Raw genomic sequence first — 6145 nt, forward strand, 5'->3', positions numbered from 1 at the left:
ACATCACCTATTTAATAGATGAAAACTCCATTCCAGGGTTCTAACAAATTAGAAAAGGGCCATGAATAACATACTTAGAATGTCTTTGGCCATGTCTCCGAAACGGAGGTGGCGATTGCCTTCTTATTCCTGGCATGAACCTGATCTTAAATCGATGCCTGATTTTCGGAATATTTGGAAATGGCACTGACATGGGCGCAGTCAAAAAATTGACAGCGTTCCGGTCCATCCAATTCCCAAATATTCGAAGAATCAGCGATCGATTTAAGGATGCCCATTAGATGAATTCTTTGCATCCAGATGATCCTTTGATTCCATATCACTTTTGCCATTTTTGAATCCTGAAACCACCTGCATCGCTTCCCATCGTCATTGTTGGATGTGAAACCACCCAGAATCAATTGTTCATCACTTCCCACTCTCTGCACATTATCTTAGCTAATCTGATCAATTCGGCCACTCAATTATTAGTATGGGAAAGTGGAGGTATTTATGAACGTATGAGTCAAGATGCGATTCAATTCAAGTGGAATCAGCATAGACCTTTTATTCCCACGATTAGTGCGGGGCTCAAATTTTTTAGCTCCCTTGTCAAGTGGCTTTCCATTCTAACACACAGGTTCACAAAGCTCAAGAATCGGGTTCCTGGTTGGTAGCTATAGTCTAACTAGTTAGAGGAATTGCTCAGAAAGTTACAGAAATTCTTGTCATATTTAGAGAAAACTTGGCAAAGATTTTTGTAAATCCAAGTTATAATTGTTAAACTTCAAAATTTTAGGTGTCCCAGATGTTTTTGATGTTTGAATCCATTTCCACCATCAAAAACACGATTCAAAAACTGTTTCTACCAGATTTTTTGAAAATATTTTGCCCAGATTCTGACATTTTTGACTGTCCCGGCAATTCCTCCACCTCAATTGACGATTCCATATATATGATATGGGTTTATTAAACGTTTTGTAACTTAAAAATTCACAGTTTTTGGAAAACATGTGGAGACCATATAAATTGGTTCCAAATGGAATCTAATTTTTTTTATGTGATTTTTTCCCAAAATATTTCTATTATTCAATTATTGGGATCTCAAAATTAAAAAACTCGAAACTTCATGATTCAAAATGTAAAAGTAAAATTTTTAACTTTTAAGACACTGAACTTTAGGACAACTATAAAAATATTTAGATATAAAAATTAATCGTTTAATGATTTATGATAAATAAATACAATTTATTAAAAATATTTTTTATTTTAATTTCATAAGTAGAAAATAGTGGATGGAAACAAATTTGAAATTTAATAATTTAATAATTTTCTTATGGTCTTAACTTTGGCTAAAAATACAAAAAAATATAACATAAAAATTGATATTTTATATTTTATAATAAATAATTAACATTAAATTAAAAACATTTTTTATTTAATTTCACAAGTAAAAAATAATCAACCCCAACATATTTGAAAATTCATAGATTAAAAAGGTAGTCCTAAATTTTAGGGATACTGTTAAAAATTTAAACATAAAATTAATGTTTTAATCATGATAATAAATAAATAAAATATTAAATTAAAAATCATTTTTAAAAAAAATTATAATTGAAATTTTTTTATTTAAATAAATTTTTAAATTGAGAAAATATTTTAAAATAATAAAATTAAACGATTTAATAATAATAATAGATTTTTTTTTAACTAAATATTTTCTATAAAAAAATAGAGAGCAATTCTTAAGCACTCAACATTTTCGATCAAAACGATGGAACGCTCAATTCTTAACCACTCAATAATTTTAATCAATAAAAAACATTACAATTCTTTAAACAATGAATAGGCATCGCAAATGCATTTTTGTCACGGATTTTTTGTCCGTTATCCAGCTCTTTTGCAGCTTTCTGTCTGGCAATGTATTCCGATCATTATACTCCTTATATAATATATTACGCTTTTTCTTTCTTGAAAAAGAATAAGCATTGCAAATGCGTTGCAATTCTTTTAGCGCTTGATGATCCCATAACGCACTTGATTGCTGACTTTTAACACTGGCAACACTTATGTAACCTGGATGCTCCCCAGGATTTTCCTGAAAAGGAAACCACAAAAGGGAGGAGCGATGGAGGAGGCGCGGGCAGGGTTCAATCCTGGTCCTCTAGGCCCTAGGCCTAGGTAGCGCAGGTCCCAGCAAGCTGACACGCAGGTACAGGTGGTGTAGAGCTGGCGGCTGCAGAAGATGTCGAGGAATGTAGCGGGTAAAGTGTTTTCTCGTTTTCGGTAAATGACTTTTCCCTTCAGGCAGACGGTCTTTTTTCCGGAGAAGGGCTGAGTAAGCGGTTTCCCATTATCAACCCGTGACTTAACCCTGGAGATGTATGGTTTCTTTGGCATGTAGCTGCATTGTATTCATTCCCTCGGACTGCAGGCGGTTTTTCAGCTGTTTTCTCGGGCGTCGGTTGGAAGGGTTTTTTACTATTACGGGCATATCTTAGGTTTTTACCATGGTTCTTGAAAACGAGTCGGTGGAGCTTGACCCATCGCCAGAAGACTTACTTACGGTTTGGGGGAAGGATATCACCCCGCAGAACATTGGAGAGCTGCTCGGGAAGCTGGAAGGGAGTGGAGCGGGTTCGACCTTGGCGTCGGGATCGAGGTTTTCAGACATTGCTAGAGGTTTGCTGGATGAGAGTTGGGATCTGTCTGGAAAAATAGGAATCGGTGGCAGGAGTTATGCGAAGGAAACCCCAGTTTCAGATCAGAGCTCGTGGAAAGGAAGTATCTCAGATGCGCCGACTGGTAAGGTTCTATCCCCATCTAAGATTTTTTGTCCGTCCGGGGGCTTAGAAGATATCATCAACTCGGTTCAAAACAAAGGGGTTTGGAGATCGGTAGGAGGTCTAAAACCCTCTGAGAAGGAGGTTGGGAGAGGCTTTCAATCGTCGATTGAAGCCAGGGGACTCTTTCAAAAGAACCCTCAGCAGGAGCCCAGCGGTTGGAGAGGAGTGCCGTCTGAAGTAAGCGGGCATGCAAATCAGGGTGTGAACTCGTCGCCCCTGGGAGTAGGAGAAGAAAAAGGGAAAAAACCCTCGGTCGAAGAGGGGGTAGGCAGCCCAGTTGAGGGTTTGATTGAACCATCGTTGAAGGAGGGGGAGTTTCAGGCTGATGGGACAGAGTCTGGGACACTTAGAGAGGAGGGTTTCCAGTTCCCAGACCTCGGCGCAAAGAATGTAGATCAGGAGGGGAGAAGGGCGGGGGAAAAAAGGAAGAAATCCAAACCGCTGAAAACAAAGTGCTTTAAGGAAATTGTACTGGATATGGACATGCAGGTGGATGACATTCTGGAAGTGGCGGGGGTCACTCTAGTGGGCAGGATTAGAGGGCGCCCTGTTTCAGGTAAAGCCCTTAGGCAGTGGGCATCGAGCTTGTGGTCCGGAGCCCCGGCAGCCTCGTTTAAGCTAAATGCATTAGTAAAGGGATGGTTCATGGTCAGCTTCAGCAGTAGGGAGGCGATGGAATGGGTAGAGGGACAAAATTGGCATTTTGAGAACAGACCTGTGTTTTTCAAAAGATGGACGCCTTTGTTCGATGCGGCAAAAGAGAAAGTGGACGAGTTCCCTGTGTGGGTTAGGGCTCCTAGCTTACCTCCCTTCCTATGGGCGGACTCTGTCTTTAAAACAATTGGCAACGTGTTGGGCACATACCTGGATGCAGACAGGTCGTATTTGGAAACATACGAGAAGGCAGTGGCTAGGATTCTGGTAAGATTAAATCCCAAGGAAGGTTTGGCAAAATCCATCACGTTGCGGTACAGAGAATTCGTGGTAGAACAGCCTTTGGATTACGAATTCCTTCCGTTCCGGTGCCACATTTGCCATGATTATGGGCACCTGGCGAGAGACTGTCCGGTGGGGAGGAGAAGGAGGAGAACCCATAGGGATGAAGAGGAGTGGTTCGGGCCGGGACCGCAGATTGCGAGAACTCGGGAGGAGATTACTCCTCAGGGGCTTGCTGAGGAGGAACCGATGCAGCAGTCAATGGAGGGGAAGCTCAGGGACGATGGAGAAGCAAGGCGTGAGCCTGAGATCCCGATTCAGGACCCTACTCCTCCTGTTCCGGAAATGACCATTACTGAAGATCAAGCGGGTATGAACTCTCATCATTCCTCTGTTATTTTTTCTGAATCTGTTGAAGGGGGGGTTTCTAAACAAAACAATTGTAAGTCTGTAATGGAAAATATTGAAAAACTCACGGATGAATTACCCACCTTAAATCTGAACGGTGCGGATTTTCCTCCCCTGGTTTTGGGAACGGGTCCCCCTTCTGTAGGTTGCCAGTATAACCTAAGATCTCATAGGAAAAAAATGGAGGGCTCAAAGGAGATTATAGACCCTGTTGGTGGTTTGGGGGCTGAAACCCCAAAATCTTGTCCTAAGAAGGGCAGAGGCAGAAAATCCTTTCTTTCCAAAACTCAAGCAAAAGCAGTTTACGATGTAGCTGATGGGAAACAGATGACAATCCCCGGGGCGCTTAGAGCAGCAAAACCCCCTGAGGCGGTTATCAAATGATTTGCCTCTCTTGGAATTGCAGAGGTTTAGCTAGTAAACCTAAAAAACTAGCTTTGAAAGACCTCATTTCTCGTCACAATCCGGATATTGTCTTTCTTCAAGAAACCTTGGGGAAAGGATTGGAGGTGGAAATTTCGTTGAGTTCCTTATTACCCGGTTGGGTCTTCTCGGCTGCTGATGCTTTTGGTCACTCTGGGGGGATAGCCATAGGGTTCAAAAAAGGAAGGCTGAAGGTGATAAATTCTTGGGGGTTAACAAATGTTTTAGGGCTGGAGGTGGTTTCCCCTGATTTTGACATCCCGCTTTTGCTCGTAAATGTTTATGGCCCTTGTCAGGGGCGGGTTCCTTTTTGGAATGATCTCCTCTCAAAAAACCTGCTTAAAGATAAAAATCTTATCCTTGGGGGAGACCTAAATTTTTCATTGGGAAGTGTTGAAGCCTGGGGGCCTATGGCAAGGGAGGATCCTCTGACAGACTTCTTTTCAAATGCCCTTCTCACAAACCACTTGATTGACGTCAATATCATAAAAGCAAAACCCACCTGGAGGAACAGAAGAACCGGGGATGACAGGATTGCAAAAAGATTGGATAGATTCCTTATAAACGAAAGGCTGGCGGCCTCTATACCTCTGTTCCGACAATGGGTGGGTGATGGGGGAAACTCAGACCATTTCCCTATCTTTCTGGATTTCTCAAAACCTCCTTCTAAACCGGCAGCGCCTTTCAAATTCAATGCATCCTGGCTTCAGGAGGAATCTTTTATTAAGCTTTTCAATGAAACCTGGAGACATGCGGACCAGGAGGCTTCCGTGAATAAAGCAGGTTGGTTTTTGGAAAACCTTAAGAGACTTAAAAAAGCCACTATTGAATGGGCATCGGTTCGAAGGAAAAAGCAAGATGAAGAATTAGTAGGCATTGATAAGGACCTGGGGGCTCTTGAAGACCCAGAGATGGATGCTTACTCTACTCAGGAGTCGAAAGAAAGAATCATGGCACTGGAAAAGAGGAAGGCAAAGATCCTTATGGATAGGGAAGAGGAGTGGAGATTAAAAAGCAGGGCTATCTGGCTGAAAGCAGGGGATGAAAACACAAAGTTTTTTCATAATTATGCAAAAGGGAGGAGGAATGCAAACACCATATGGAAGTTGAGGGATGCTGAAGGAAGGGAGGCTACATCTTTTGAAGATCTGTCATCTATGGGGAAAACCCACTTTCGTTCTCTTTTCTCTGACCCTGGGGGGATATCTCTGCCGGAAATAATCAGTACTGCCCAGGCCTTCCCTCGGTTTGTAGAGGAGGAAGATGCGGAAGATATTTTTAGAGAGGTGACAAAGGAAGAAGTTGAAAGTGTAATAAAATCGATGCCAAAAGACAAAAGCCCAGGGCCCGACGGATGGACTATAGAACTATTCTCTCATTTCTTTGAATCTATAGGGGCTGAACTCACAGAGGTGGTGGAGGAATCTCGTGTAAAAGGAGAAATCTATGGGCCTTTCAATGCAACTTTCATTGCACTTATTCCAAAAAAAGAAGATCCTGTCTCCTTCGAAGATTTTAGGCCTATCTCTCTATGCAATACCATTTACAAGATT

Source organism: Pinus tabuliformis, chromosome 2_1 (genome assembly GCF_031772625.1).
Source record: "Pinus tabuliformis cultivar Carrire ecotype Pingquan chromosome 2_1, CPIR1, whole genome shotgun sequence".
Lineage (NCBI taxonomy): Eukaryota > Viridiplantae > Streptophyta > Pinopsida > Pinales > Pinaceae > Pinus > Pinus tabuliformis.